The 22993-nt window shown below is 34.5% G+C and overlaps 1 protein-coding gene and 1 non-coding gene across 5 annotated transcripts in view; both read left to right on the top strand.

Annotated features, from left to right (window-relative positions):
• COL5A2 (collagen type V alpha 2 chain) overlaps window positions 1–22993 on the top strand; it is a 408452-nt gene that overhangs the window by 301283 nt on the left and 84176 nt on the right. The gene's annotated exons all lie outside the window — the stretch shown is intronic.
• MIR3129 (microRNA mir-3129) lies at window positions 6544–6653 on the top strand. The gene has a single exon (NR_106628.1). It is a non-coding gene; the product is annotated as a microRNA mir-3129 (primary transcript).

The following is a 22993-nucleotide window of genomic DNA, read 5'->3' as shown; positions in this document are numbered from 1 at the left end:
ATCTTACATTCACAACGAATAAGCCAATATTGATATTTTACTATTAACTAGAGTCATACTTTAGTTAGATTTTCTTAGTTTTTATCTAATGACCTCTTTCTGTTCCAGGATCCCTCACAGGATCCCATATTACATTTAGTTGCATGTCTCCTTAGGCTCCTTTTGGCTATGACAGTTTCCAGACATTCCTTGTTTTTTAGGATTTTGACAATTTTTCAGGAGTACTGGCCTGATATTTTGTACCATGTCCCTCAATTAGGATGTGTATGATTTTTGTTTTCATGATTAGACTGGAGTTCTGGGTGTTGGGAGGAGGTAAAGTGCCATTCTCAACTATCAACATGAATTATTATTACTGATATTAAACTTTAATAATTAATTAATTTATTTATTTTTGAGAGGGAGTTTCACTCTTGTTGCCCAGGCTGGAGTGCAATGGCGTGATCTCAGCTCCCTGCAAACTCTGCCTCCTGGGTTCAAGTGATTCTCCTGCCTCGGCCTCCCAAAGTGCTGGGATTACAGACGTGAGCCACCGCGCCAAGCCTGGTGTTAAATTTGATCACCTGTCTGGGGTGGTATTTGTCCTGTGTCTTCACTGTAAATTTGCTATTTCCTCCCTTTTCCATTCTGTACCCTTTGGAAGGAAGCCACTATGTACATACAGTTCTTACTTAAGGAGTGGAGACTTACTCTTCAACTTTTAAAGGGTGGGGTAGCTACATAAATCATTTGCAATTCTGCATAGGAGATTTGTCCTATTCTATTTTATATTTTGTATGTATTTACATCAGTATGGACTCATAGATATTTATTTTACATTTTTGGTGATATTTGAATGCTACTTTGCTTATTTTATTTGTCAAACTGTTTCAGTTTTGGCCATTGGAAAGTCTTTCAGTTGTATTCTGTGTCCCTTTGATATATCCCCATCATGTGGGCTTTTTTGTGTGTATGTACTTTTTTACTTTCGGTTACTGTAAGATGTTCTAGGTTCATTTTGTATATTTATTGGCCCAGTCCTAGAATCAGCTGTTTATTCAAAGAGCTCTTGTTCCTTATATTGGAGAATGCTATCAGAAACCACAATCTGGGACCTAGGTGTGTTCATTGCTACTTGGGAGTTGTTGCTTCTGTGTTCTGTCAGCTGACAGAGCAAGGAAATATATATGTGTGTACTAATAGTTGTATATACAAATATCTATATATATTTCAATTAAGCATGTGTGAGTTAATATTTGGAAGCAGAGACAGTAGAATCGCCTGAGAAGAAATCTGAGCATTTCTTCTCAGATTTTTCCTATATGTGATATATAAACAGAAGCAAATCAAGACATATTAATAAGTAAGATAAGGGTAGAGCTAGACAGAGGCTGGAAATAATACCTTAAAAATATACCGGGCCAGGTGCATTGGCTCACACCTCTAATCCCAGCACTTTGGGAGGCCGAGGAGGGTGGATCACAAGGTCAGGAGTTCGAGATCAGCCTGGCCAACATGGTGCAACCCTGTCTCTACTAAAAAATACAAAAATTAGCTGGGCCTTGTGGCGTGCACCTGTAATCCCAGCTACTCAGGAGGCTGAGGCAGGAGAATTGCTTGAACCTGGGAGGCAGAGGTTGCAGTGAGCCGAGATCACGCCACTGCACTCCAGCCTGGGTGACTGAGCAAGATTCCATTTTATATATGTATATCCTAAACCTGGAGTCCTCAACTGGATTAGGCCCACACAGATATTTTCCTGGGCTCAAACAGTGCTTGGAAAAACTATTAGAATTACATCATTAACATCAAACAATTGAGAGATGTCAAACACAAATATTGATTTCTATCTTCTCTTTAAAATTTGCCAGGTCTGAGAAATCCTAGGCACACATCATTTATGCACCCATCACCTTGCGCTGAATGGTGGTTCAAGCCTTCATGAGTATTGCACAAGCCCCAGTTCAACAGCCCGTCTACCCGTCCCCCGCCCCCAGCTCACTGTCTTCTGCACAGTTAGAAGCTAGCTCAGGTTCTAGTCCATGTGCTGCTGTTTTTTCTATTGTAGAGAAGAAAGGAAAATATTTCCTGGATCCATGGCTAACAAATTAATAAGATAAGAGAAAGCATTTTCCTCTAAGTGAAAAGTATCATTTTTTGTTTAATACACAATGTGTGACTACATCAAAAGAATATTACTTAAAATTTCAGTACAAAATCAACCCAGCTTACCAAATTTGGATTTCTCTAATCCTGTGTTCTTCAATAGTGATCAGAACATAAGTCTTCCTTCTTGCTACTTGTACAAAATGACTTCATCAAGTAACATGAGCCAATACAGAATTTGGATTTAGGCGTGGCCTTGATATATATGTTATTATTAGATTTCAAAACTTCAGAAGACATCTCTCATGTAAGAGTAGGACTTCATTTTCTGTGATAATTTTATACCTCTTGTCATTTCCTATAAAACACCAATGATAATTCACTCAAGATCCATAAATCACATTCTATTGCTATATTTAATGTATTATGTTTGTGTTTTTGCTTGAAGAGATTGGTCCAGTTAGTTTTATTCAGAATAAACACGAACGAAGAAAACATTTATTAATTGTAGATTAATAATTGTAATTATAGAACCTATAATATCGATTTCTACTACACTGAAGAGATGGAATTTAGATTCAGCATTTTATTTGACATTTGGCTTCTATTTTTCAAAATGATGAATATTATCAGACAATAAAAAGTTTGGGCCATCAACAGTTAAAATGAAAATAAAGTTCAGATTGTAAGTAGCTGAAAGTGAAGCAAGTTTATAGCTTGCCGTGTTTTACTAACTGAACCAAACTAAATATATTTGGCAAGACAATGTACTTGTGGCAAGAAAATGGAAAAAAGCAGTGTGATTACTTGAATAAGGTTGAATTTAGGTCTAATTCCAAGTATTAAAAATAAATGTAAGATAAAATATAATAACTATTATAAAATATAACATTAAAAAGTATAGAAAGATCAGGTTTGGAAATTTGACTATCTCTTTTCCCCACTCTCCATATCATTGTATTATTGTTAGCATCATAAAATTTCATAGTGTTTATGTCTGTCTGTGTAAACATACAAACACAAGATTTCTCCATTGTTATACATGTATGATATTTTTATATACATATATATATTTATAAAAAAAAATACAGATGCCAAATGTGAGTGTATAATAACTACCTCCTGGTTAACCTGTGTAACCACACCTGTGTAAAAGAAAATATCTATATCCTCAGTACACACATATGAAGCTTTTACATATATATAAGTATATACATATATAAGCATATATATAAATATGTATTTATATACATGTAAATTTGTACTCAGGTATTTTTGTGTACATAGCAATAAAGTTTTCATTAGAAGATGCTGATTAGCTCACTGGAAACTTTCTGGTTTGCAGAATAATATGTTGTCTTTTTATACACAAATTAATTTCCTATGAACATGTGTAGCATAGATTAGCATTAAAAATTAATCTGATAAATACAAGGTGACTTAACTATTAAGTTTCTGCACTTTCAGTGCTGAGAAAACAGAGCATTAGTCAGGCCTAGCTCAGTAAGTCCCATCCCACTCGCAATCATTTTATTCTAACACCTCCCTGAACACAGCCCATCCAGGGAATAAATGTGACTGGTGGACCTCTTTCTCTGCTGATCCTCCTTACTGATGAAAGGTTTACACCTGCAATAACACTCTCTTGTTTCAAATCCAGGGCCTATCACTTATGAGGGATGGGAGTTGCTGTGAGCTACCGTTGGTTGCCTCATGGGAATGATACTGTTTATTGAGGATTAAGTGAGATCAAGAATATAAAACAGTTAGGACAATATATAGCACATATTAAGTATTCAATGAATGTAAGCTTCTATTGCTGCCTCTCCTATTACCACTATTATAGCTACTACCAATTTAAACAAAATCCTTTTAAACTGAATGATCTTTTAATATCTCTTATAAAATATGTGTTCTTTTTCATTAATCTGGAGATTTCCTAAATGTGTAGATATAAGCATAGTGTTTGCAACTACTTGAAGCCAAAACAATTGAAAGACATTAGCCTACGGATTATGAATGATAAACTGCCATGTGGAGTATTATCTTTTGTTCTTCAGTTCACTGTTTGTAACCAATATTTATGACACAGAGAAGTAGGATTTGTCAGAAATCATTGCAGTACTTCATTTTCAAGCTTAGGCAGTATTTCTTTTACCAGATATGTACTCTGCAGATTCATAGAGCATTCAAAGCCCATGTGTTACTCTTAATAACTCACAACTGACTGTGTGGCAATATTTTCTCATAAAATATCTCCATTATAAGTTATGTATTACTTAAATATCCAGGTTAGGAAGAAAAAAGTTGCTAATAGGGTTGAGGTAATAGTCCAGTAATCCATGACCATCTGTGGTAAGTTCTGTTTTTATAATTTGGTTGTTTTGAATTAGAATGTATATGGTTTTAAATTAAGCCAGTCATTTTTTATTATTTGACTACAGCCATGATGTAAGCTGAAATGGAAAATAGGAATAGAAAAATAACAAGAAGAAAAGTTGTGACTTGAATTGAAGATTTATTACATATGTTATATGTAGTCCAGCCAACCCAACGTTATGAGCTGGAGATATGAATACTATCCTTAAAGGCAAGATAACTTTTCAAAACTTTAAAATTAATGCTTTGTATAACTTCTCAGTCTGTACTAATTTCATGTGGTTAATAAGGCATGCAGAAGCTAATGTTGTTACTAATGAAAATTAATTGGGATTAGAAGAAATTTCATTTTCTAAATAATAAAAACTGATTGTCCACCCTATTTTCCTGATTTTAGCCAAGCTTAAGAGAAGTATGTGCAACTCTTTTGAATGGCATTTATGACATAACTTATTTCATTTTCCTGAAATTTGCCCTTGGTTTGTTGTTTGCTGACCCTCAAATTCCAGGAAGGTATTTTCATGTAGGATTTTTTTACTCTATGAGTTCATCAATTTTGAATTTGCTTTATGCAAAAACTGTTGACAATGATGTACTTTCTAAAATTTATTTCTGAGATGGAGTCTCACTCTTATTTCCCAGGCTGGAGTGCAGTGGCGCAATCTTGACTCACTGCAACCTCCGCCATCCGAGTTCAAGCGATTCTCCTACCTCAGCCTCCCGAGTAGCTGGGATTACAGGCACGTGCCACCACACCTGGCTAATTTTTGTATTTTTAGTGGAGATGGGGTTTCGCCATTTGGCTAAGCTGGTCTGGAACTCCTGACCTCAGGTGATCCATCTGCCTTGGCCTCCCAAAGTGCTGGGATTACAGGTGTGAGCCACCACATCCAGCTGATAATGATGTACTTTAAAAATAGAGTCTAGCAAATTGCCAAAAGGTTATATTTATATTGTCAACTACCTTAGAGGAATTTTCAGGCTTAGATTATAACTAACTCTGTAAAGGCCAGCTGGCTGGTGAGAATGCATAAGGTTCTGCATGACTGGCTTTAATACAGAATGGAGGGCAAGTATACCAATAACTCTCAGAGTGGGATGAAGAGGATGACAGATCTAACAACCTGTATTGATTCCAAAGAAATCAATCAGCATATCATTTTTAGTATTTTTTTCTTTTTTGTTGGTGAAAGAAGAGCTTTCATAAAGGGTCAAGCAATTCTGTATGGCTGTGTCCTCCCTGGACTGCATGGTCATTTTCAAGCAGAGGGTGTGGCAGCGATTTCATGTATGTCTTCCCAATCCTTCACTCAGAAATAAACACCTGAAGGAAAACTAAAGTAGTCATTCAAAGCAGGATATGGTGCTTTAAAAATCTTTTTCTTGTGTGAAACATAACTTCTGAACTCCTCTGATTCTGTCATTAACACTTGGTTGGTGAAGTGGTCTCTCTAGCTTCTTTTTCTAGCTTCCCGTCTGTCATAAGGATGGACCCTTCTCAATTTACATTAGGCCTAGAGTAATGAACACCTAACTGGCTTGCTGCATGGAATCTTTCCCTGCTGCCTGACGCTCTTAGTTCATTCCGTTATCTCAGAAGATTCAGTCTTCCTTTTTCCATTTCGCAGCTCAACAAAGGAAAAGACTTCATGCCATCCCTATCACTATCAACCAAGTAAATGCAATGCTGTTAGTTGATGTTCAAGATGTCTGATTAAAGGCAGCCAACACCCTCTGGCATGTATTCCACAAGAAGTTCTTTCTTTCATAAAGAAGTTGAATAGGCTGGGTGTGGTGGCTCACGCTTGTAATCCCAGCACTTGTTGGGGGGCCGCGATGGGTGGATTACGCAGTCAAGAGATCGAGATCATCCTGGCCAACATGGTGAAACCCCATCTCTACTAAAAATACAAAAAATTAGCCAGGCGTGGTGGCAGGTGGTGTAGTCCCAGCTACTCGAGAGGCTGAGGCAGGAGAATCACTTGAACCCGGGAGGTGGAAGTTGCAGCGAGCCGAGATGGCGCCACTGCATTCCAGCCTGCCGACAGAGCAAGACTCCGTCTCAAAAAAAAAAAAAAAAAAAAAAAAGTTGTACTTGGGCAGTAGTGTAGAGATTGGTTTGCCTGTTAATGAATTCAAACTAATCTCTACACTGCTGCCCAAGAACATCCTATATTCAACTTCTTTATCTCTGAGAAATTGCTTATATCTCCCCAACTGTTATTTCCAGAACACTCAGCCAGGGAACACTCAATTAATATTGTTTTATTAATTTTTTTTTTGAGATGGAGTCTTGCTCTGTTATCCAGGCTGGAGTGCAGTGGTGCGATCTCAGCTCGCTGCAATCTCTGCCTCCTGGATTCAAGCGATTCTCCTGCCTCAGCCTCCCAAGTAGCTGGGACAACAGGTGTGCACTACCACACCCAGATAATTTTTGTATTTTTAGTAGAGATGGGGTTTCACCATGTTGGCCAGGCTGGTCTCAAACTCCTGACCTTGAGTGATCCACCCACCTCGACTTTCCAAAGTGCTGGGATTACAGGCGTAAGCTACTGAACCCAGCCTGTTTTATTAATTTTGACAATAAATGAGATGAATCGTTAAAAACTACATGAAATGCATCTTTTTTTCTTATACATTGTGATTTGGTTATTTGAATTTCACTCATTGTTTTTCAATACTATTCTTCTTTTCCAAAGATATTAAAGATACTTGATTTAAATAAAAGTACATTCAAATTATTATAAAGTTAAGATAGTTTTTACTTAATATCTGCAGCCAGGGCTAATAAGTCTATGCAGCTCCCTTAAATACACAAAGTTCATTTCCTCTGTTTTAACAGAAATTAAAAGAAAAACGTAAAATCAGGTTTGTAACCTTTCCAAAAACAAGTTCCCTTTTTTCTTCTCTGATTTTCTGAAGTTGTCTGTACCAAAATGATACTGTTATTTAGGAATGTTGATGTGGTAGGAAACTTCTACTTATGTCTCTAAAAACTAGACCATGATTACGTATCATAAAAATAGATGCAAAACGTGGCTATTCTGGCCACTTGAGGTCAGAGAACTTTGCCATGACTGTGTTTAATTACATGTCCATACAACTCAATGACTTATTTTTTCAAAGAACAGACATTTTAATACAAGACAATCAAAATATGAACCTCAGTGGATGAATTGATACCTTATAATCAAAATCTGTCAGCCTCTGAATTAACCCAAAGTTCAGTATTCACATTTTATCAATTATATTACATAGAATTGCCTTGTTTGAAATATTTAGGTATTCTTATGAGAAATACATAATTACTAATTTACACGTATAATTTCTTTTTCTCCTCTAATTTGTTTTAACAAGTATGAGAGGTAAATTTAGCTAAAAATTATGTATATGGATGAAGAAATTCTCTTAGAGGAACTCTAAAACTAATTGAATCATACTTGATATATTTGTTCTTTTCAACAATTCAGTTTTTTAATGCATATTTCATTAGGGTACCATCAATGTGTTTTCCTGAAGCCTAATTACACAAAAAATTATCACATATTTTCCCTCCTTTGGGTCCAGACAGAGCTGTTATTGAGCTCCAGGCCTAGTTGCTGTTTTTGCTCAAAGAAATTTTCAATGTCCAATGGCATCTCAAAGTAAACCTTGGACCCTAAATTTTTTGTCCAATAACGTATCCTGATTGTCTGTGGTCTCTTAAGACTATCTAATTCATTAAGACATTTTTTTCACCCAAGAAATTAAACAAATGTTAAATTTTCTCAGCGAATTTCATATTTTCGTGAAATTTTTACAATGGCTTGAGCAGCTTAAGAAGAAAAAAACCTTTTTGATGCTTTGAATTTTATTTGCTGGGAAATTACCTAGGCAAAGAAACTTATTGTTCCATTTTATGAACTTTACAATTCACTTAGCTGTCAAAGTTATTTCCGGTAACCCAAGAAAGAACTTGATACCACTTTTTATGATGACAGGACTTAAAGATGACATTTATTCCAATAAGAATTGTCATTTGAAAATACTATGTTGTTTCCCTCAGGTCTCTGCTCAAATTCTACTTTATTTGTGAGCTTGTCCCTGATTATTCAAAATTAAGCTCAGTCCCCGCTCTCCTCTCAATTCACTTTTCTCCTGGCGCTCTTTGTCTTTACCTTGCTGAATTTTTTGGTAACACTTCTTGCTACTAGACATATTGTATGGTTAGTAAGTATAATATTTGCTTGTTTCCTGTTTCTTTCCACTAGAGTATAAGCTCTTTAAGGACTAAATCTTTTCTGTCTGTTAACACTTATATTTCTAACATTGATATGGTGCCTAAGATATAGAAGGTAGTCAATAATGTGTTGAATAAATAAAAATAAATATATTAAGCATTTGTGATGTGACTTGGGCTTTATAAACTAAATTTTTCACAGGCACTTGTGTAAAAGGTAGGTTTGTAGACTGGTTTATACTCTAACATTTCATTTGTAAAATGGAATGGAAACTTATCTGTGTAGAAGAGATACTACATGCTAGCTAGATCTGTTTGAAATCTTTTCAGAGCCAAGGTGGCTATTTAAATATGGTGGCAATACTCTGATTTTATTTCCTCATTTCCCTTTTAGTTCATGTGGCTACAGTGAAGACCCACTATGTCCTAGATCCCTTGCTAGGTGTAAGGGGTACAGCTATGAACAACACATAGATACCCTGCTTCAGTGGAGAGTAGCCTAGCTATTAAAGCAAAAATTAGGAATAAATATGATGAGTGTCTTTACAAGTAAATGCCCTTTTAAATTGAGCACATATTAGGTGCTCAAAAATCATTGTTAAATAAATCAGTAAATAAATTTGTAAAGAGGCTGTATATCAAAACTCAAATCCTGACACTTACTTCTAGAAGTCTATTTCATAGACTCACCTCTTAAAATATCTCAGTGACTAAAAGGATTTGGAGTAAATAGTCTAAAAGCATACTCATAGGTTCTAACCACAAAATACTTCCATCTTCCCACAAATTACTAAAGGAAGGAAAATTCTCATGTGAAATTAGACAAGACTGTTTCTTTCAGAAATAAAAGTATTCAGGAATGTGTTTGTCCGTTGCCCTATCACCACAATCCAGGGCAGTGCCTGGCATGGAGAAGACAGAAAATGCATTTTTGTTGAATCAAACTGAAGGAATATAAGGAGGGAAAAAGATTTTAGTTCTATGGCCAAAAAGATTTCTAGAATATCACAATACAGACATTTTTAGCTAACTATTAATTTATTTCATCTTCCTTTGCTTCAAGGTCACATATGCTCATATAATTTATAACTGCTGCAGGCAGAACCATTAAGAGAGCACAATTTCAAACAAGTGTAAGCCACATGAGGGCATAAACTTTATATTACGGTAAACCTCCCACCACACAGTCTTTAATGTAGCTGCATAATATGTGTATTTGGTAAATGGCTGAATTATAATCCAACCTCTTCCCCTAAATCTTAACATGGATGAAGTTTAAATGGATGTATGATACAGATAAGTTGCTCTTCAATTCCTAATTTGAAAATGATTTCCTAAATCATACACTATAACTTGTCCCTTTTGAAATCAAATAGGTGATTTACAAAAGTAAATGTCACCTAGTACCTAGTAGCTTTTGCACGTAAAAGAGAGATTTTAAAAGATGAGAAAAAAAGGAAATTTGACATAAAATTATTATTTTATTTACACCATTTTCTCTTCATTTCTGAATAATTCAAGGAATGTCCCAGAATCATCTCTCAAAATAGAAGCTTGAAAAATCCTCATTGAAAAATCAGTTTTCAAACATTTTACATATTTCATATTGAAAAACATGGATTTTCAGATTTCTTTAGCAAATCATTTATGGGCTGGGCCCCTTTTAGTGAAATGTAAGGAGTTTTTCCTGCCAATTTATAAAAGCATAGAAAAACAGGCTGAAGACACAGCTGACAGCCTTTCGGCTTTAGTATCGCTAGCCATCTGTTTTCTATAAGGTAGTTGTTTTTTCTTGTTAAGTTCCCTGTGTGAAATGTTTTTCTTTTTTTTTTTCTTTTTGGTTTGTGAATTCTACCCAGTAATAAAACTCACCAGGGGACCATAAAGGCACAAATGGAATCTGGGAGAACTTTGAGACTTCTTATATTCACACCAGAATCTCACTTTACTAATCTAAATCAGAGACTTTTTTCCATGGAGATTTGTTACCGAAATACCAGAGTCCTAATTGATTAAAGCAATTTTAATTCAAGAGGGTTTTCGCCTTACAACAGATGATTATTGAGAGAGATTTCAGGTTTATGGTAGTTTTCGGTGATAAACTTTCCTAAGGAGGCAAGTGCCCCATTTAGCTTTTCTCTGTTATTATAAGGAAGAAGCAGAAGATATAGTCTTCTCTAACAGCTGGACGTAAGGAAGGAAAGGTGCCTAATTGGGAATGATCATTCTAAAGAACAACAGTTTTCTTGTTGCACATCATTGGAGTGCTTATTGTGAAGACGATAGTAATTATTTCTGAATCTGGCATCAAAATACTAGAGATGCTTCTAAAAAATACAAGTTTCCAGTTTCAAAACAAAATCAGAGTCACTAGAAGTAGGGTCTAGGAATCAGTATTTAAAAAAATTCTCTGAGTGATTCTGATGCAAAGCCAGGTTTGAGGAGCACCAACTTAAAAGAAAATCACGGCTGAAATTAAAAAGAAAAAAACAAAAAACAACAAACTCTTCAATATGAGGGATACACAGCATTTAAAATCACAAACTACATATAATTTTTATGAAACTGATTTTGGATAAAATATTTGAATTACAGAAGAACTGAAAGATCATAAATATATGGTTACAAAAATAACCTGAAGCTTTGGATGGCTTGGAAAGATAATTACTGGGATTTGCCTCCCAATTCTGCAAGCAAAATACCACCTACTTTTTACAAACATAACTAGCAAGGTATGTATGGGTTATATTGGCAGAAGTCACAAAACATACTTCAATGGCTTAAAATGCCTCTTGTCAAGGTGCCTTATAATTAGCTTCAAAAGCCTTCCAGCTGTGATTCCATTAAATACAGGTGTATTGCTGTGGGCAGCTACATCAGGTACTGTGGCATTAATAGGCTCAACTAATTGCTGCAGTGGATTTGTGCAGTATTATATGCTTACTCAGAAAAATTTATCTTGCCCTCTTTCCTACACTTACCATTTCTGTTCTTGAAATCTGAGTGCACTTCTGTTTTATGACCTTATTTATATAGACAGACTTGACCTCAGGGCGTTTTGTGGAAGAAGCAGCACTCCTTCACTATGATCATAGCCTTATATAAATGGATTTTTGTCAATATAATGTAGATTTTTCTCTCCTGCTTCATGCTACTCCAGATTCTGATAGGCCCTATAAGGAGGAGACAGGTGAGCATGACTCTACATTTGATACACATGTAAATGGATTTGAATCAGGCAAGAGAAATCTGGGAACCTCTGTGCTAAATAATAATGGTTTGTGTCTAAATAACACATACTTATTTTTCAAAGCACTCTCACATCTATTTGATTCTCAGAACAACCTTGGGAAGGGGGTATATTATCCCTATTTTTTAGGTGAAAATACATGACAATCAAAGAAATTGTAATTTGTCAAGTGTTACATAGCAAGTAATTTTCAGTGTTGGTGTGAAAAAGTAAGATAAATTAAAAAGCCTAGGTTTTCTGAACTACTCAATTTCCATTCCTCCTGCATCGTTTTGCCTCTTAAGGGTTTCCAGTGAGTAGATTAAGAGCCAAAATACATCTGAAAGGCTATTAGTTAGAGCTGCAAATTTGCTTTCTCTTCCTCCATTTCTTCTCATTCTTTTGATTTGGGTTGGCAAAATCCTACTCACTCTGAAGATGAAGCCAAAGAAAGAAGACTGAAGGCCATCAGAAATCTGTGGTCCAGACACCTGATGCTGCCATTTTTTCCAACCCTGTCCCTTTTTAACCACTCAATTTTGCTTTCCTTTTTTTTGTCTCTTCTCTTTCCCTGCCTTTTAACTGTATTGAATTACAAATCGTTTCTGGATAAATTCTACTTCTTTCTCAATTCTCAGTTCATACATCACTTCCACAAGAAAAGGTATCCCAATCCCCCTACAATGGCTAAGCAATGCTTGTACACACTCCCTTAGCACTCTGAATTTATTTCTGTAAGTTGCTTATCGTTTTGCACTTTAGTTCCTTGGTTATCTGATTGTCTTCCTAATTAGGATATAGCTACTTGGAGTTAGAGGGATTTCATTTTGTTCAGTTTTGGCACCTAAAGAAGAAATGGCACATAATAGGTACTCAGTATTTGTTGGATGGAAAACTATTGTCTCTGCTCATGGCCTTAGCATTCCATGCAGTGCTGTATTTCTGTGGATATTTCTTTGGAGACCCAAGTCTGTTTCCTCACCCTGCCAAGACTACTTCAAATCCCCTACATGGCACACTGGACTGCATATATTTCATTTACTAAATGTGGCCATTTTTGTTATGCTGTTATTAGTCCCTTGATTTGGAATGCATTTTATTATTATAATGCTACCTCTGTAGGGGAAATTAAATTTGACTTACATGCTTTACTAAAAAGCCTAATTTATTCTTCCTGAGTTTTAGAAGCCAAAGAGCTGATTTCCTCTTTCCTCTTAAGAAATTCTGCAGAATGTTCCACTTGATGTGCTCTAAGTGCCTTGTCACTTTTCTTGAAATTCATTCTTGTTTAGCACTATGAAAAGAAATAAAAAAACTTATTTTTAATAACTTTAAGAAAAAGAAATAATTTCTTTTGGTAATAAACACTAGATATTAACATTTTAAAATAAAAATATTACTTTGGGTTTAATCACAACTTAAAGAAATTTTCCATAAACTCTTCTCATTACACAAAATATTACCATTGGAAAGAATCCACATATACTGACTTTTAGGTAATATGCATTTTGCTACTTTATCATATTGGTTTTTTTCTTTACTAATATTTCTAATATTTAAATCTTAAGATGAACAAGCTGAATGATTGTTAAGTGAAATTAATCTCTAATAAATTTAAGTATAACATAGTTCCTGTGTAAAAATCAATTTTTAAATTTCTGAAAACTTTAGAACACATATAGTGGAGTTTGTAATTTATCATATGTAGGCTGGTATAAAGTAGTATAAAGTCATGGCTGAGAGAGGGTTATTGTTGCAGATTTCATATTCCTGTAAGTTTTGACTAAACTCTTCACCTATCCGTCTATAGTTAAAAGAATCCAAAGCCTGGATCCCATAAGAAATAAGCAACTTTCTCTTAATTTTATGAGATGAGGAAGAATCATGTTGAATACAGTTGTCTCTCAAACAATATGGGGGTTATGGGCGCCAATAACCTGTGCAGTTGAAAATCCACATACAACTTTCAACTTCCCCCAAAATTAACTACTAATAGCCTACTGTTGACTGGAAACCTTACCTGTAACATGAACAGATGATTAACATGTATTTTATATGTTGTTTGTGTTATATACTGTATTCTTACAATAAATGAAGCTAGAAAAAGGAAGATGTTCTTAAGAAAATCATATGGAAGGGAAAATATATTTATGATTTATTAAGTGGATGTGGATCATCATAAATGTAGTCATTCTTATTATCTTCATTTTGAGTAGGCTGAAAAGGAGGAGAAAGAGAAGGGGTTTGTCTAGGGGTGGCAGAGGTGGGAGGAAATCCCCTTATAAGTGGACCCATGCAGTTCAAACCTGTGTTGCTCAAGATTCAACTGTATGTGAATACTGCTGTATGTGCAATTTGGTGTGGATATGCAGAATAATTTTGTCTATGCCTTAGAATTCCTAATTCCCAGGGAAGTCATTGGTAAATGCAGCTGGACATAAAATAATGCCTCTAAATCTACTTAACTGTTTTATTTACCAATTCAGATACTGTGAATGGCCTTATTCCCTTATGGTTGAACCTCTACAACATCAGAGAAGTTTCTATTGGTGGATACATACCTTGAGTTTCTTTTTGTATCTAGCACATCTTGTCATCTCATTTGATAATATGGTCCAGTCATGAAAAGTTTGGTTGAGTTCATAATAAATCCCATAGTTCTTTATACTTGATATTTAGCCCGTAAAATTCCATTAAATAATTTTTAGTCATTGCTATTCCATTAACACTATAAGAATATCCAGATTCACTCAGTTATCTGCCATTAAATCAGTATGCAAATGGATCATACTTAGAATTTTTTATTAGATCATATGCTTTTATTGCTATAAAACAAAATGAGCAATTACATTTATTTCATTATTTGCTTTTATTTCTAATCCTTATTGCCAGTCAAATCTATTGTGACTAACCTGACCGTTACTAAACAGGAAAAAATTGAAGTTATAAGTTGGTCCTGGTAGGAAGATTCCATTTTCAAATCTATAGCAAAGATTAAATTAAAAAAAAAAAAAGGAAAACACAGTTAAGAACTTTTTAAAATACTAGTTCAGACTTCAGAAAAATGAAAGAAAATGAAATCATGAATGTAATGTAATTTAAAAAGCAGAAGTTGATAGTTTTCTTTAAATTGCATTTTATAATGTTGAATTTTATTGAATTTTTCCTCAATGACTTTTTTATCATCCCCTGTTTAGTTTAAGTGAAATAGCAAGCATAGTGCATTCTGTTTGCTGAACGGAGTCATGTTTATATAATGCAAGCTGAATATTCTGGGGAAAAATTTCATTTCCTGCGCCCTATAAACTAATCTAAACAGAACTAAATAATAGTTGGTATGCAATCATTTACTATCCCTACTCATTAAAATACCTGAAAGACTTATTCATGTCATGGAGATAGTCTTTCCCCCATCAATATCCTGTGAGGCCTCAGGAAAGCTAGGGGAAATTTCACCGGATATTAGCATGGTAACATTTGGTGGCTACACAGGCGGAACACCAGGAAATGAAATTTCCACCATTTAGAGTTGGGAAATGAATAGAAAGAATGGGGTTTGCAATCTTAGTATATTTTAATTGCTTCTTGTTCTCACACATTTTCTTTTAAAACACCCTTCTTAATCGCTTCCTTTTCTCATCTCTAAGGTAAACCATGCTTTACCTGTTTTTTCTTTAACCCAGGCTTCTATTGCTCTTCATTCTTCACAGGAGCTCTATTTGTCACTTTTCCACTCTCTTAGTCAAAATCCACATTTAGAGTGTGACTTAAGACTTTTGTACATGTAAATGTGCCATCCCCTTATCTTTTCTCTAACATAGCAATCTGGTTGTCTAACACAATGTATAATAGTTATGGGCGTATATTTTTTTTAAATATTGGCTCTGCCACTCACTAGCTTTGTGATCATGATTGACTCCAAGCCTCTACCAGGATGGTTGTTAGGACTATGTGGAAAATTTTTATCACGCACTTAACATAACTTTTAGAACACAATTAATAGCTGCCATTAATATTTCTACTGGGTTATTCTTCCTTAAGATTCACTCCAAAATGCCTTAAATAGAGTTTAGGATTTTTAAAATAAAATTTGTTTATCTCTCCAAAACTTTTATTTCATTCGATGTCTAGACCATACACCTGTGTTACTTTCCTAGGGGTGCTTGATAACAAAGTACCACAAACTGGGTGGCTTATGACAACAGAAATGAGTGTCTGAGTCTCTGTATCTATTCCCCTCTTCCCTCCTTATAAGGACACCAGTCATATTGGATTAAGGGCCCATCATATTCCAGTATGACCTCATCTTAACTAATTAGGTCATCTTCAATGACCTTATTTACAAATAATGTCACATTCTGAAGTACAGAGGATTAGGAATTCAGTATATCTTTTAGCAGGGCACAATTTAACCCAAAGTACCCAGTAGATATTTCTTCCTCCATTCATTTCTGAGACTCTGAAATTATCTTTAAAAATGTTTAGGCCTGGCGCAGTGGCTCACGCCTGTAATCCCAGCACTTTGGGAGGCCGAGGTGGGTGGATCACTTGAGGTCAGCAGTTTGAGACCAGCCTGACCAACGTGGTGAAACCTTGTCTCTACTAAAAATACAAAATTAGCTTGGCGTGATGGCATATGCCTGTAATCCCAGCTACTCGGGAGGTTGAGGTGGGAGAATCACTTGAACCCAGGAGGCGAAGGTTGCGGTGAGCCAAGATTGTGCCATTGCACTCCAGCCTGGGCAACAAGAGCGAAACTCCATCTCAAAAAAAAAAAAATTAAATACTTTATCCCACCCAAACTTCATCAAACCCTTCGTATTTTCTACCTAGTGTCTCGTGGCTTTACCTCTGTTCTCATAACTACTGTTTCTCCTAACTCCAGTATAACATTTTCCACTAGTGGCCTTTGGTCTCATTTATTTCTGATTTATCTTTAATTAGGTAGTTACTTTAATATTCCTGAGAGCTTCTTATACATTCTTTTATTTATTACCTTTTTTCATTTATTCAGCAAGCATTTCATGTATCAGGCACTTTAATACACTCATGATATAGAGAGAAATTACATGTTTTTCATTCTCAAGAAATGTACAGCCCAGTAGAGTTTACATGCAAACAAACCAATAAGTGTAATAGAATGTTGCAGGTATTTGCCAGGTGTACGGATAAGGTGAGATGAGAGCAAGAGAAGAGAATGACCAAATTCCATGTGGGCATGTCGTTAAAACTTTCCTAGTGGAAGAGGTATCACATGTACCAAGTATTCTCATCACCTCCTTTTTTTGATAAATTAAACCATCCCCTCCTGAAGCTATGTATATGACATGTTTTCCTCCCTCTCTATTCCTGTTTTAGGTGGTTCCCTGCCTTTTTCCCAGGCAGAGTTTTCCTTACCCCCACCATCTCAAATACCTTCTATTTTTTCAAGGCCTGCTTAAGAACCCACTTCTACTCACCCTTTCTCAGATAATTTCAGCTTATAGTGATACCATCTTTTCAGATTTCTTATTTGTAATTCTCAAACCTCGTATCTTATATAAACTATTTGCTACCTCAACTAATTGTGGTCATTGAAGAAACAACTGGATAGAAGATACTTTACATTTTGAATGTTCTTAGTAAATATTTGTTAAAAGAGTGACTTTATAAACTTTCCTCTAAGCTCCCCTGGAGTAGCTTGTGTATCTTTAACTTTTGTATCTTTCTTCCATGGTATATAGTCAGGCATACAGTAAGTAGACTCAATAAATACTTAAGTAATCTATGAAAATGAGTATAAGTGGATGTGCTAAGTATAAGTAAAATAAACTTTTAGTATGGGTATTTAATATCTTACTTCACAGTGTTTTCTAAATTACAAAAGTCAGCTTCTTTCAAACTAGACATTATACTATTTTTTTGACTTCCTAAAATGTCAAAACACAATAATCCAGAATTCTGTATCTACAATTGAAGAAAGACTGTGGAATTGGACCTAGAAAAATGCTTTTTTTTTTTTTTTTTTTTTTTTTTGAGACGGAGTCTCACTCTGTCGCCCAGGCTGGAGTGCAGTGGTGCAATTTCGGCTCACTGCAAGCTCTGCCTCCCAGGTTCATGCCATTCTCCTGAAAAATGCTTTTATAGTTTGTCCCAGTGTGGCTAGAGTGAGTTAGTCATCGGCAACAAATGGTTCCTGCCATGTTGCTGTGCACCACTGTCTTGGCTTCTGGACTGCTGGCCCGCACCACCGCAAGAGCCCCACCCCTCCTCAAAGGCACCTTCCCATGGACATACCAGTTGGTTTAGAAACAAGAGTGCTGTTATTTTACCCTCAGGCAAAGGAAGAGATGGTAAAGAAGTTAAAATCAGAGTCATGGTTGAGAGGGAGTACCTGGGCTCCTTCAGATCCATCCTGGCCAGTTGGTAGAGAGAAGGAATCTGTTGCCAATTACCAGCAAGGAGCCAGGAGTAACAATATTATACACCTTGGAAATGAATTTTTGGAAAAAACTGCTTTGGATTTTAATTTTCTCACTTGAAAAAAAAGCAACCCCCAAAACAATAAATTAAAGAAAGGAAATAAGGAAGTTAAAGAACTCAAATCCCAGAACTCTTTTGACTTCTCTGACCTCCAGCCTAGATGATATGCCCTTCCTACATGTTCCCACAACAACCAAGATTTGCCTATAATTTTGTATTTAAAGAATTATGTTCTAATAATCTGTTACTGCACTGGTTCTCTCAGTAGTCTGTAAACTCCGTAAAGGTAGAGAGGAATTCATTACTTTAACTGTATTCCCAGTGCTTGGCAAAATAACAGATTTGTTGAATAAATAAACAATATTATCAAAATGCATACATTATGTTATTTTGATGTTTGCTTCAAGAATAAGTGTATTTATTTTATGATTTGAACACATTCTTAATGCCAAAGGTGTTGGAAGACTAAAACATACAGGGAGGACTGAAACTCACACAGAGGATCTCTAAACTGTGGCCTTAGCCATTATTATGGCTGGTATATTCTGAGGGATCATTGAATGATTTGCATTTATGGGTTTCCACTTTCTCCTATGTATCCAGACTGTCTTGGTGTCTAAGGGTTTAAAATATGTTTCATTATCAAATAGGACACCAAAGGAGAATCAATAGATGATGTACTCATAAGTGAATGTAATGTTATTCTGTATTCTGTTCACCCTTACTAATTTGGAGTTTGCTTTTGTAAACAGAATTTTATATTTCCATAATGATTGAAGATTGTTTTTGTTTTGGATTCTAGGAAATCCTCAGGTTGATGTTCCCCAGACTTAGTTGTAGTTAATGAAAATAAACAGCATTAGACAAAACCTCTCAAAACACAGAGGAAGATTTCCAAGATAAGGACCAATAATTCAAAAGGCCCCAGGATACATATAGGTTAGAGAAATGAAAAAATAGAATGAGTTTATGAAGTTTCAATGTGTATGTAATTTTTCCAGAATGCACTAGTGAAATACACATATGAGCAAAATTATTCTACAAAAAATTCATTATCTTTTGCAGCTTCTGTATATTTTGGTTGTTTTTGGCAAGGAAGTTGAACTCCAAATGTCTCATTCTCTGATCCAAAGTTTTCTTTTGTACTAAACAAGTATTTAATAAAATTGTTATTATATTTGCTAGATAAATAACTATCAATTAAATGGATTAACTAATGCCTCTATTCCTTTTTCCAGATTGACAAATTTAGGATGAGCTTTCAAACACACTTTAAAGCAAACTTCTTTATGACATCTTTAAATATTTCTTTTCCGCAAAAGTAAAGGCTCATGTTTTATCTTTTTCTATATGTTAACAAGTAGAAAAACTGAGGCACACTTTTCATTTATTAATTTAGTAATAACCAGTTGACTAGTAAACAACTTAGTTAATCTTTTGTCCAAACTAAATTTTATACTCCTTAGTTTAGGAAATGTTATATATTTTTCTCCTCTGATCTCAGCATGTGCTAGTGACTGTATTAGCAAGAAATAAGTATTCTGTAGTTACTTGGAGTTAAGCAAATTTTTGAAAGATTTTAGAAACTTTAAATCTTTCCACAGGTATTTAAAGAAAATGACAAGAGTATTGTTTTCCTTTATAGATACTTTATTCATAGTCACCATGTTTAAATAAATTAAAATGTGAATTATACAATAATGATAAAATTCAGAATTTAAAAAACTGAATGAATAACATTAAGTAATAATCTAAAACTTTTGAAATTCTAATAAAGTTTGCCCATGTTTACTTGTTAAGGAAAATAGCAACTTCTCCTTAGAAGCACATGGATTTGTAGGTGAAAAATCTCCGATTCATTCTTTGTATTTTCCCTAATAGGATAAAGAAGTATCTTCAGGTTAATTCTGTTGTTTTCTAAAGAAACTTGTAAAACCTCCTTCTTGATGTAGTAAAGTTACATGGAAAGAAGATGATTGTCTCATCCTCCTTCCTCTACCCCTCTCCCTCCTTCCTCTCTTCATCCTCCTTGTCTGTTTGCTTTTCTTGTCTTTTGTTCTCCCTACAAGTAGAGAAATTACCCAATGAAGAGCTTTGCTGTGCATCTAAAAAGTTATTGATATAATTTTCCAATAAAGGCAACAACTCTTTTTCTCATACCAAGTATGACTATGGCATTTGGCTGGTTTTGAGATTCAGAGCATATTGAGTTTTGATCTTAAACATGCAATAAATAAATTGGCTTCCATACAATTATGCACATTATAAGGGATAAACTAAATATGAAGATTAAGAGATGAATTTAGGTTCTGAAATAACAATTACAGTTTTTTTTTTAAAGATTCTATTACCTGTTCTGGAAGTGACTTGGAAAGGAATGCCAGAAAGAAGAGTAAAATCTAGTTTTAGTTTTGTTCTTCAGCAAAATCACTTACTTTTTTAATAGCTAGAAAATAGATGTAAATTAAATCTATGTGAAGCAGAACAAAACTGAATACTAATTCAAGTCACTAGATATTTCCAAGAGGATAAAATTAGAAATTGGCCTTTGGGATGACAGCACTAGTCTCCTTTCACCCATGCCTCCAGAACTGAGCTCCAGAGGGAATAATGCAGAAAGAGGCATCCCTTTAAATTCCTATTAGAAAAATTTTCTTCAAAATATTTTAGAATCCTTGGTACTGAAATGAATGGGATCAAAGAGCCATTGAGAACTGTGGAATGTTTGGTGGATTGTAAAAGAAATTTCAACTTGCTCAAGGCAAGGGCAGAGAATAAAGAATGAATTGGAAGAAATAAGCTGACTACAATGTCTGGATTTTCTCTAGAGGCCCTAAATATTCTTCTGTATCAGGGAAAATTGAAAAAGGAGGCAAAATGCAGCTGCAAAGACATAATAAAATACAGAGTTAAATTGATTCTAAAATGTTTTATGTAAAATATTTAATTTTATACTCATTGAGTATACAATAATGAATATTCTCTTAAAATACAATAATAATTATTTTCAATTACAAAAATGAGTAAAAATATATGCTCTTCTTAGGATATAATGTCAGGAATAAATGATAATACATCATATTCCTATAATTCATGGTATTTTAAAGCTTTGTAGGTTTGGCCCACATTTAAATAAGCAGCTAAAATGGCGCTTCTCTAAAAATCAGGTAATAGCCCAGGGTTGAAGCATATCATTTTGTATTCAATATGGCCTAGATCTCTTACTTGGTATTCTTAACAATTGACTTTAGATATAAAAATCCCTTTTTATATACAAAAGATTATTATGAAATGACTTTACCATATAAAGCTTCTTAAGCAAACAACTAATATTCAATAAATTAATTCAACAAATACTTCTTGAGCATTTACTATGATCCTGACACTATTCTAGGATATCAGAATATATCAACAAAGGAAGCAAAATAAATTATATGTGTTCTCACAGAGCTATAATTCTATCATGGGGTGACAAACAATAAACATAATAAATTCAATATATAGTAGGCTTGAAAGTGGTAACTACTACATTAAAAGAAAAAAAAGAGTAAGAATTAGTGAATTGAGAGTGTTATGGTTGTATGTGTGTGTAGTCATGTGCAATTTTTTTGGTAAGGTGAACCAGAGCAGGTAACATTTGAGCTAAGACCGGAAGGAGATGAAGGAAATCTGGAATGTGGATACTATATATTACTGAATATTTACTTCTCCTTTGAAAAAGAAACAGTTAAGCAGATTTTTGTCTCTCCTGTTGATCTCAAGCAATATTAGGCTAGGAGAGATTAAGTAGACATCATTCAGAACACTTACAAATTTTTCATGTATTTAGGTAGGCAGACACATTTGGCATAGCTCTGTACCAAACTTATTCACTGAGGATTAATATTTAAGATTAGAACTAAGGTTGGCTATAAAAATTACTGCTGAAATTTCTAGTGTATAGATTATAGAGTTGGCTCAATTCTCTTTGTGCTATTTTGCAGCTATTCAGTAGTTTGAGGTATGTGGGAAAAAAAAATCTATGTCAAATGCATTAGCAGACTGAAATCTGCTCTTCCAGACAGAACTGTAGATGAGCATTGCATGTGCAGTATGTGTAGTTTTAGTTTCACGTTTTGGCCACAGTCATTTAGATTTCACAATGATACATGGAAAAAAACTTAAGTAGTACCTAATATGAGAGTTTTTCCTTTCTATTTTTTCCATTTTAAGTAAAGTAAAAACAGCAGTTTTACTAGTTAACTGAAAAACTTTGCTTATGAGATTGGAAAACATTTAATGGTTGCACTGAAGAAACCAACCACCTTCACAGACAGTTTATCAAATTTTTTAAATTCATATGCTCACTGAAATGCATTGAAATGAAGCTTTCTATGAGTCATCTCCTTTTCAATTTTTCAGATTTCAAGGAAAATTTTCAAAATTGTCATTATATTGCTTTAGAATATAAAACATGATTGTCCTTAGTGGAACAAAAATTTAACTCAGCTCAAATAATTATTGAATGCCTACTCTTGTTCAGTTGGTACAAGGAAAAAAAGGAGCAGGGCACAGAAAAAGTAATAATTTGGATAACTATCCTAAAACCAGATTTAAGCTTGCGGGGCTCACTAGAAAGT

Source organism: Pan troglodytes, chromosome 13, assembly GCF_028858775.2.
Source record: "Pan troglodytes isolate AG18354 chromosome 13, NHGRI_mPanTro3-v2.0_pri, whole genome shotgun sequence".
NCBI lineage: Eukaryota > Metazoa > Chordata > Mammalia > Primates > Hominidae > Pan > Pan troglodytes.
Note: the sequence above shows the minus strand (reverse complement) of the source record. Positions and strands in the feature narration are given on the sequence as shown.